Source organism: Larus michahellis, chromosome 1 (assembly GCF_964199755.1).
Source record: "Larus michahellis chromosome 1, bLarMic1.1, whole genome shotgun sequence".
NCBI classification, from domain to species: Eukaryota; Metazoa; Chordata; class Aves; order Charadriiformes; family Laridae; genus Larus; species Larus michahellis.
Window position 1 is genome coordinate 68740747 of NC_133896.1, and position 11361 is coordinate 68752107.

The following is an 11361-nucleotide window of genomic DNA, read 5'->3' on the forward strand; positions in this document are numbered from 1 at the left end:
GCAGAGAGGAGACAGAGCAGCTTCACCAGAGGAGGAGGAGAAGGTGGGAAGGGGCAGGGGCTCGCCATGGGCCTGGAGCAGCATCTCAGGGCTGCCCCCTCCTCCTCTGGTCAGCACCGGGGAGGCCACATGTTCCTTGCCCACTTTTTTTTAAATTCCTTTCCCAAAGAGGCTGCCAGGGCAGAGGGATCGTAAAAAGTTCACCCCCTTGTCATGAATGCACCCGTTCTTCCGGGGCCGGTGGGCAAAAGTTGTTTGCAATTTCCTCAGGCCATGACCTTTGTTTTGACCATGGCGGAGGAGGATTGCAATCCATCAAACCCTCGCCTGGCCCGTGCCGGGGGCAGGGGAGAGGTCTGCCTTCGGCCGGCGGAGGGGAGGTGCCTGTCCAAGGGGCACAAGGACACCCCTTTGCCCCTCGGGTTTGGTCAAGAGGGTGGGCGGGGGGGACACATCAATGCTCGCTCAGCTGGCAGCTCAAGCTTCCCGATGGGGGATTCAGAGAGGCAAGCCACCATGTGTGCCACAAGATATGCTCCTGCTGGAGATATGTGACGGTTTGCTTTAATTTTCTCTCCCAAGAGGGATGCCGGATCGCAATTTGCTGGATCAGCAGAGTAGGGAAAGATGTCTTGCAGGGCTTGTGCTTAGAGCTAGCCCTGGAGGGCGGCCAGCTGCATCAGGACCTTACTTTTAGCTTGGAAAAAACGGGAAACGCCAGCAGATTTACCATCTCCAAAGCTCTGGCCACTAATGGTCCCTGACATTTCCAGGCTGCACCGGCTTTTTGAAGATCCCACATCACTACGTTTTGTTAGGAAAATCAGCAGCAAACTAGAACCATCCCCTGGGAAATGGCTCCCATAGGCATCTGCCTCTCCACTCAGGTTCCCAAGGGGGGCAATTCATCCCAGGAGCACATGTTCCCCTGCGCCTGGGTGTCCCCTTTGAAGACATACCTGCATATGAAACGAATCTTCCCCGAGGAAACGCAGCCTGCGCATACCAGTCTGCCCCGCTTCCCTTGGCCGCCTGCCCCATCTCCCCTCCCTCTGATCTCCGCTTCCCTAGGGAAATGCATCCTACCGCACTTCCCTGCTGCTAAATACAGATTCCCTTGGGAAGTAACTCTATCATGAACCCACCTTGGTCAATCAAGCCTTTGGAGAGCCCCGAGAATTTGGGTTCGGAAGGGAGGGTTGCAATATTTCACCTGGCCCCTTACGTAACACCCAGCATGGCCTTGCAACACCCAGACCATCCTTTCCAGCCCCACCACTTGCATGGGAACCAGGGTAATTTTTATTTTTTTTTGTAGGAAGGAGCTGCTTGCTGATTTCCAGGCACAGCAGACCACGATGTGGAGAAATATGCTGCTCGGTTCCTTGTTTGATGGGGATCTGTTGAGCCCAAGTAGGAGGAGAAGGGACAGGCTTTTCACATCTTGAACTGAAAACCTTGGGCTGGAAGGGGAGGCAGCTCTTCAAACTAGGAAGAGGGAGCCACACATGAGCTCCCCAGAATCAGACCTCTTTGTAAGCATCACCCTCCTCTCCCACGTCAATCACTGTCACACTTAGTAGCCTGGATGCTGATGATGCTTCTCCTCTGCAGCTCTCTTCTCCCGCTCTGATTTTCCCCTCTGCACCTGTGTCCCTACTGCCTGATTTGCACCAAACCCAAATCTCTGCCCTTGTCTGCATGCACATCCCCAACACCCAGCTCCCTGAGAGCCAGGCCCCCCCCAAACCCCACATCCCCTCCCCTGGCTGACCTGCCTCCCACCATTCGCTCCATGGGTCCCAGTAGTCCCTGGTGGTGACAGCCCCAGGTGTGAGAGAGCTTTGGGGGCATCCAACGTCTCATTGCTTTCCTCCAGCTGCTGGGAAGTTGTTACAGACCAAATGCAGCGGTGGCATCCCTAAGAGAGCTTAGTCCCCTCGTCACCGGTCTGTCATCTCGAGAGGATGCCCTGGGCAGGGCCAGGGACAGCTGCTTCTCCAGGTTTCTTCAGAAGCCTATCACTGAAAGAGCATTTTTTGTAGGCGTCAGACCAGAGCTTGCTTTGTTGGTGTGACCCACCGCGAGACTGACCTTGGGTCTAGAGGAGGAGAAGGCAGTGACCATCGCACGGGCGCACGTGCTAGCAGCTGTCCCATGTGTGCAACCAACGGGCACGTCTGTGGGCATCCTGCAATGGGGAGACCCACGATTTGGTGGCGTGGGGCAGGGGAGGAAGGTTATGGTGGGGCATACTCTGCTGCAGGAGTTCAGGGACAGCTGCCCTGGTCTGGGGGCCTTGCAGGGACAGAGCTCTTCCTCTAAACAGGGATAAAAATACCCCAATTCAGCCTCCTGAAAGGCCAGAAACCTGCCAGCAGTTCTTATCGCCAAAGCTTGTGATTCTGGCAGGAGTCCGGGCAGGGCTGGTTTCTCTGTTTGCCAAGCTGCAGGTGATGTTATTTGACAGTCATCTTTCATTTAAAAATGTTGCCTGTAAAGAAAAGCTTGAACGCCCTTCCTGCTCACAAGGCAAGGAGAAACAAACCCTTCTCCCTTGTAAGCAAATCTCTTGGGTTGGTTGTTTTTTTTTTTAAAAGCGTTTGAGTCAGCAGCGCTGGGGCTCAACGCCTTTGACGTCCCACCATGCGGTGACCACCACTGCAGCTGAGGAGGGCCAGCAGCTGCAGGATGGGGCTGTTGCCGGGGGGGATGGTCTTTAGGGTCCATCACCACCAAAACACCAAACACGGCCCCTCCTCACCACCCTGCCCAGCGCCCCGTGCCCATCCTGGGTGGCATGTCATGCTGTCTGGGATCAGAGTGCCCATTTTCAGGCCTCGCTGAAATTAAACCCGGGGCACGCACCCCAAAGGTTGCTCTCCTTTCCCCACGCCCTGCTTTAGCTGGTCTCCCTCCAGCCCAGGAGCCCGGGCACCGCAGCTCACTCTGGGGCGTTGGCAGGCATGGTAACAGTGGGGAACCGGGGCTGGACGCCACTTGGCTCCACCACCGCCTGCCTTTTCTCCGGGGCTGTTGCCGCCTGCCTGCTTTGAAGGAGAGGGAGAACGGAGCATGGGAAACAGCCATCATCTTGCTTTGGGTTTTCATCCCCCTCTCCCAGTCACGCATGTCTCTGGGCCTGCCCTATAGGCAGATGTATGGCGGATGCCCACATGCCAGATGTCCTGGGAGATCAAAGTTGCTGCTCACTGCACCCTCCATTCACGCGTGCGCACACACACACATCCCTGCACCTCCCAAAAGACTTATAACTTATGCTCTCTGTCTTGTCTCCAAGATATTTTCCTTCCCTTCCTTTGTTTGCTTTCCAAACCCCCTTTCGTCTTTGGCATTCCCTGCAGCCCGGACCGCGCCAGCGGGGAAAGGCACCCTTTGCTCCCACTAACAGCATCCAGGGGAGGAAAAAAATGAGCGTGGGGTGCCTTGCGGGTTTCCTGTCCCCCTTCCCTGCCTCTGGGGTTTGCCGCCTCTTGGAGTGGGAGGCGAAGAGACCCATCATCCAGGGGTGTGCTTCGATACCCCTGCACCTCCCACCCCACCCGCACAGCTGAGAGGAGCTGAGGGGCGGTACAGCCCCACATGATGACTGGGAAATCCCCCTGGGACGTCTGCCTTTGTCCCCTGCAAACTTCTGCCACCCTCACCCCCTCATAGTCCTTTGGGGGGTTTCCCAGTCTCAGCCTCTCGGGCAGCCCTGAGACCCTTGGAGATGCACTGCCTCGAGCACAGGGGCTGCTATGCCCGCTGGCATGGAAAGACTTTTTGGTACAGCAGAGGTCCCCAAAGTGGGGTGCGTGCAGAAGGAAACACCATTGGGCTGCAGAAAGAAAATACTGCTTGTACCATTAATAAATAAAATAAAATAATATTTATTTCATCTTAATCTCATCCTTTTTAAATTTCTGGTTTTCTGTATGTCTTATAACGTACACAATTTTAGTACAGTAGTACATGTATGTAATTTATAAGTAAACATATATATTGGTGGTTTATGCCCCCAATATATTTATTTACTTTTATTGATAGGGTTGTGCAATCAAAAAAGTTTGGAGCCCGCGGCCCTAAATCGCCAGCCAAAAGTTAAAATCAAAGCAAAGGTGGATGCCCGAATGCTGGCAACTCACTCACTGGCATGGAGATGGCTTTACAGAAATAAAGCAGCCAAGCTTTAGTCAGCTACAAGGGTTTCCCTCTCTCCCTCTGCCATTTCTTAATGAAGGGTCAGGAGGCTTACGGGGACCTTGTGAACAGAGATAAAGCGAGCGCAAACCTCCCTGCTAGGGGCAGGGGATTCCCATTTGGGGTTGCGTGGAGGGGGGACAATCACCCACCTTCCCTATGTTCCCACTGCCCCAGGTCTCCCCTCTGCCTGAGCCGACAGGTAATTCACAAGTTAGTTAGTTAAGCAGCCTCTTGCCCAGCTCCTCTTGCAGAAAAGTCATGAAGCTTTTTTGTTTCTGCCTGTATTTCAGAGAAATGCTGTGTGCCCCGTGCAGCAGAGCCACCTGATGCCCAGAGGAGGGACCCGCTCCTGCCAGCCATAGGGTTGGAAAAGCACCGTCTCCCTGCCCGCAGCACATCCTGGTTCGCTATGGATGACCTATGGCTACAGCCGCCAGGGGTACACAGAGGGGTGAGTGACCCACACACACCTCGCCAGTCTATTTCAGATGAAAGCAAAGCAGAGCAGTGGCTGCCACCAGGCACAGCCGTGACCCTCCTGTATCTCCAACAGCTCAGGGCAATGGCGGTGCCCAGGGTGCCCTGATGGGTGGCCAGCCTTTCTCCACAGGGAGCGTGGGGAGCCCTGGCCTGATGCTCCGACCCAGGGGATGGACACTGGCCTGCTGACAGCCCGCCATGACAGCAAGGCGAGAGCCATCTCCAGCCCGGCTACCCAACCGGCGCATGTAGCTATTGCTTCCAGTCATTGCATGTAGCTGGTGCTTAATGAAAAAGGGAAACGCGAGATGAAAAAGGCATGATTAGTACAGAGCAATAAAAATGATCAGATGCAGGGAGCTATGGTAGCAATATATTAAATATGGAACAGAAAAAAAGCCAGATGGTTGCTCCAATTTACTTTACAACTCCAGATGACTTCGCAAGAGGTCACTTAGTGGAACTGAAAGACAAATGGTTCGGGCTGGATGAAAGCAACCACTTCATGCCTGCTGACATAATGCGTATGAGGCTGAGGAACGGCCTACTCCAGAATGGCATCCACACAGCCAGAGTAATAACATCTTAAATTTTTTGTAATAGGTTAGCACCTTTAAGCCACATTGCAGCAGTAGTTGCATTTACTCTGGGATGAAAAAATTAAAAAATGTAAAGATTTTGGCACATGGGTGATGAAGTGCTCATGCTCTTAGTCAAGAATGGTTTCCCTTGGACACAACATGGCAGAGCTTCCTCCGTGTGGTTTATTGCCACAGGTGGGAAGCGGCTGGCCTCCGGCATTAACCAATTCCCATGTGCCCATTCCTAAAGCCCAGCAATGCTGTAGGCTTGGGAGACCTTGCTGTTCTACCAGTGTTTCTTCTAGGGACCATTTCAGTGTGGGGACTTCTCCCACTCCTTGCGGTGTAGCCGATGGGCAACTGCAGGCATTGAGGGAGCGCCCCCCCCCCGCCATCAACACAAACTCCTGATTTTTTTCGTCCTCCCATCACGTCATCCCGCCGGGAGGGCTGCGAGTGCTGCTGCTCTGGAGCAGCACCTGCTTAGTAAAGGTTTGCACAGTGAACAGGCTGGTTTTACACACAGGAGTGCTCTTTGTAACGGGGGCGGGGGGGAGATGGACGGCAGGTATTTCTATGGTGTTGCCCACATGCCTTATTATTCGCATCTGTGCCTTTGTGGCACACACGTGCCGTAGTGAGTAGACGTAACTAAGCCCGTGCAGCCATGGGGACAGCTGCGTGTACTTCTCTGCGTTGTGCAGACGGCGCGTAGGTATCTCAAGTGTCTCAGTTCTGGCATTTGTGGAGGCAACAGTATCAGCCCTCCAGGGTGCGTGATACACACTGATCGGTACACAACGACGCAGGGAGTGTGAGGGGCTGCTGGATGAACGTATGAGGTGTGTGAAGTCCTGCCTGTCTGGGCAGCATTTAGGCCCAAGTCAAAAAGATAATCGTCAGAGGGTAAACGATTAAACAGTTGCTTTAGTGACCAAGTTTAGCCTAGCATCAAAAAATGATGTGATCCCACTAGGCACATCTATTATAAAACTTTTCTAACGGGTACATAAGTGATTTGTGGAGCTCATTGTGGGACATCTGAGAAGCCACTTGATTTCTTTATTTGAACAAGGAAATACTTCTGTGTTTAAGGACAGCATAAAACAGTACCCCAGTTCTAAGCGCTAAAAACCTTCCCAGAGGTATTTTAAGCATCGTGGCTCAAAGCCAATCACCAGCTGAAGCCAAGAGGGAATTTCTTTATCATACAGATTATCAGGACCATTTTTGGCTTCTTGTGCCTTGAGACCAGAAACGCTGATGCTGCTGGGCAGCCTTGCGCTGGTGGATGCAGGTGAGTGTACTTTGGGAGTAAGGAACCATGGAGGAGACCTGCGAGTGCAGGGGTGGGTGCTGCCAGTGTGGCCAGGAAAGCGACATCTTTGCAGCGGGCGTGCAGGTGTGTGCGCATGTGTCTCCATGTCCCTGTGGTGTGGTCATGCCTGGGCTGTCTTCTGCAGAAAGTTGAGATGGCAGTGCTTGGGAGAGGAGTCAGGACACACTGAGTGGGATTTGTTTGTCCCCTGAAGATGCTGGAAATTCAGCTTCAGGATCCTGGCGGGTGTGGTGAGACCTGCTTTGGACTGGGGAGATCGCTTGGTGTTGTGTCATGAACCCCTTTGGTGCAGGGAAGCATTGTCCTCAATGAGCCCTTCGTGCCTCAGTGGGGCTCTGCAGTCCTGCCCCACAGAGCCCATGGGTGGTGGCAGGGATGCCTGGGAAGTCACCCAGGCAGCAGGTGAAAGGAGCCTCCCGATTCCTGCTGTCCCAGCCCTGGCTAGTGATGCTACCTTCTTCCTTCAAAGTGTTTGGAGCTGAGAGCAGAAGTGTGGCATGAGCAGCTGCGCTTAAACTGCTCAACATCCTATGCGTGGGGGAAAAAAATCATAATTTCATTTTTAAACAGATTAATAATTTTCCTGTGCTCCCACTCAAGAGTTGATTTGCGACTAACTTCTAGCATTTTGCTGCTGACAGTGAGGCACCCTTCTCCTGGAGTCCTCTGAGGGGAAAGCACCTCAGAGTGCTCTTTCTCCAGAAGACGTTCCCAGAAGGTTTTGTCTGTGGTGGGTCCCCACTACAGGGTTGCTGTGACCATCTGGGTAAAAATGACCTTTGCTGGGAGCACAGTGTTACAATCGCACTGCAGGCAACATCCCAAGGAAGGCAGGTAGAGCCTGTTCATGTGTGGATGAAAGAATTCTGCAAAAGATAACTGCCCCTCCAAACACCAGGAATACTTCAATGTGTCCCTCTTTCCCTTATTTGTGTTCAGTTCAACAGCTAGGGCAAGCTGACAGTTGTTCCCTCCGCCTCCTGTCCAATTCCAATTAGATGTCAAGATGCTGCCTTCGTATTTGATAGCCTGCAGCCATGGAGAGCATTGGGGAGCTGTAGATACTCAGGGGTGGCAGCTCTATACCAGCACCTACCTGCTAATGGGAGAAGGTCAGCAGCTGGGGAGAGAAATGGCCTTGCTAATACACAGGGCTGAAGGACCCATATGGGCAGCCAGGAGGAGAAAGCGTGAACTTCCTGCATGTCCTGCAGCTGGTTTGGGAGGCAAACAGTCTTTTAGATCATAGAGGTTTATGTTACAAAGCCAAAGCTGCTCAGAAACCAACGATCTTCCCATCCCTCTGTTAAAAGACTTCCAATGGCTTCATGTGAAAAAGAAGGATGTTTCGGCCACTGGCAGATGGTAGGATGAAATCCAGGATCCTGAACAGCCCCAGGGATTGCAGTTGGTGCTAGGGTGGGTATGTGCAGTCATTTGGTGCTTAGGTAGGGACGTGTGGGCCAGGGACTGTCTAGAAAAAGGATATGACCTCATCCAAATACTCTTCGACACAGGATGGGAAATGCCTTCAGAAATGCTTGGAGGGTCTACCCTTAATAGTTTCACTATGCAGTCTCTCCCAACACATCCGCCTTGAACTTACCTAAAATAATGTGTGGGAGCCTTGATTTCCACAGCTTTTGCTTTCCATCATTGTAACATGGGCTGGGAAATGACATTTTCTGGCACATCGTCAGTATGATTCTTAACCTGAGAATGCTCCTGTACAGATGTTTTTCTTGCTTTCTCTAAAGCAAAGCCAAAGAAGTAGTAAGCGATGCTCTGAAAGAGACGCTTAGAAAGACAGATTTGGGGTTTCCCAGCCAGCTCTACCTTGGCTGAGAGCAGCAGGAACTTCCCAGCCCTGGAAGGGCCTTCTTGTCACGGCCTGTTCCCTGCAAACACGTTTGAGATGCAGGATGGGGGCCCCCACCTGCCTCTCGGAGCTGCCTGTATCAAACGGCAAACGTAGCCAAACCGCGCCGCAGTCTGTCTGGGCTCTCGCTCAGGGCTAAACACATTTTGCCAAGTTGCTTTACTGCAGTCTCAAGTCTTTGCTCCCCAGAATAGCAGCTCAGAGTTCACTTAACCAAGGAAAATTTTTTGCTTTCAATTTTCCTCTGGGGTAATTCGCATTTATTTCTGAATTTTTTTCTGTTCCTCACTTACTAAGATTTCTTTGGAGTTAAATAAATGGGAAATTTTTTCTTAATCTCCCAGACTATTTTAGGCACAGACTGTGGGTCTAAGGAGATGGCTCCAGCCTCAATGTACTGCATGTGCTATTGGTCTGTGTAAGGTATTGTCTAACACTCTTCTATTTTCCAACAGAGATGCGTATTCTTCTGTTACTTATTTCTGACTGCTTGCTAACAGCAGCAGATCAGGACAGGGGCATGCAACAAGCAAGGCACCCTCCTTCTGCCAGCTTGTCCCCAACTGCAGGTTGGGATCCGTGACCTTTCTGGACAGCAAGCACCCAAAGGCCCGTAGTCAGGATTTCATGGCAGGATTCACCCAAAAGCCGCATTCTCACTGTTAGCTTTTAACAAGGTTCGTTATGGAAAACACAGTTGTGCTTTCCTCTGAGGCTGGCTCTCAGCAGGGAGCTGGGCACTTAAAGAGTCTCCCTGCAGCACGCCCGCCCTGTCGCTACCAGTTTTCTGATGGGTAGCACTCAACCCCTGACAGCCAGCTCAGAGCTTCCTTTCAGAAGTTATAGCTCTATCAACCGTTACTGGCTTAATAATAAAGACATCGAGGCCTCAGTTCTCGGTGCTTTCTGGTTGTTTTCTTCTAGTCTTTCTCTCACCTTGACACTTGTGCGCACCTCCAGGGATCATTCATACAGCATGTGTCTCTCTGATTAATGTTAATACCTCTCAGTGTGAAAACTAAGTACTAAAAAAGGGGTTGTGACTCAGATGTGCAGTAACATTTTAGGTCCTCTGCTGATCACTTAGTGTCAAACTCGCTCTTAAATTTTCCATTGCCAACTGTGCAGAACAAGTGCAATATTATCCATTTCCCTAACTTCTTTTCTAGCACTAGACAGAACCAGCTCTGCACTCTCCATTAATCTACACTGCTTGCCTCTCCCATTACAACTTAATTCTTTTACCTGAAGCCCCATTTAATGACTCCTTTGTTCCCTGTATTTGTCCAGCTTATTAATGTGCTGATCTGGCTTAGGGCTTGTTTACTATACCCAACTGGAACATTTTGCATGCTTATACAAAGATGAATAAAGATCAATATCCGCATTGATTTGCCCCAGGTCAGCAGGTAAATCAGTAAAAAAAAAAATATTGTGCATCTTACTTCATTTGCTTAAGTCAGCAGTACAATTCAAATGATGAAACAGTGCTGCAATGATGCTCCAGTAGGAACTCTGAAATCCACCTGAAATGCTGCTTTTCTTTCACATTTTACTTGTAAAAATCCATGTACAAACGCTGAAGAGAAACTTGGATGAAGACACAACAGGATTGCTAACTATACTAGGTAAACCTGGATGGGATAGTCCTGGTTTTTTCTCCACTTCTAAGGTAATAAAATTTGGTAACAGCTCCTATTACCTGGAATGAAGGACAAGGATGTTCCGGGTAATGCAGACACCATTTTTTATAATTAAATTCTCTCATACAGTTGTCCCAAGATTGCTTTCTTGTAACACACTTGCGGGGAACTGCTAGTGCAAGAGGAAGTTCCTGTCACAGCTGACATGGTTCAAGCTAAGACTGCCTGCAATGCCACTAATAAACTGAGTAAGCAAAAGCGCTCCAGTTAGCTTAGGGTGGGTTACAAAACCACTACTCTCAGATTTCAGATGCAAGATATGTAAAGCTCAGACCTTTCTGAAGGACCTGCTTTGAACCACTGCTGTCCAAGTGACAGACTAACACTAAAAACATTCTTGATGCCACTAATTTTTGTAAGTAAGTATGACAGCGGTTTCTTCCTCTTTCCTGCACAGGAAGGTAGAAGAGGAGATACAAAACTAATAGAGGAAAGTGAATAGTAAATAGCAAATCCAGTATCTTCCACTATAGGCTCCACAGCCAGACACTTAATTAGCTGTTATTTCACTTTTCAAAAATATACAAGATCTGGATTTGTGAAGGTCTTGCTATCTTCATGAAAGAAGCAGACTATCAAGACTGTACAAAGAATCCCTTTTTGTCACAGATGAGCATGTTTATGTTATTGGTATCAAAGAAAAGTCTTGGTAACTTCTAATACAATTTTTTTTACTGAATAAAACCTACCTGAAGATAATGTTGGAATACGGCCCATCAATACAGAATGATGTGCAACGGAGACATCTGTCTCTTGAGTGTCCCAACCTTTAGCTTATGATGCCTGTGACTTTATCTACATGCATTACACCATTCCCTGTGTCAGTTTTCCACGGGAAACATAAAAGCTACACTTTGAATGAAAGGCCATCCAGTTCTTTAGAGATGATCTTATCTGTCTGAAGTCTTTTCATTGAGCACTGGAGCAAATATTCACAGTGCACACCATGCACCAGAGACTAGTAACCTCCTCTTGTCTCACCCCTCAGTATTTCATTTCCATACGCTGCACTCTATTTCGACATTTTGTTTCTGTTCCTAGCCCTAGATGTAGATAAAATAAGGACTTAAATAAGTTCGACTGCGTTTGCAAACCACTGGCACATAGCCTATTGATGAGACGGATGAAACCACCAGGAAGGACGTAACCAAATCTGCTCCAAAAAGGTACTAT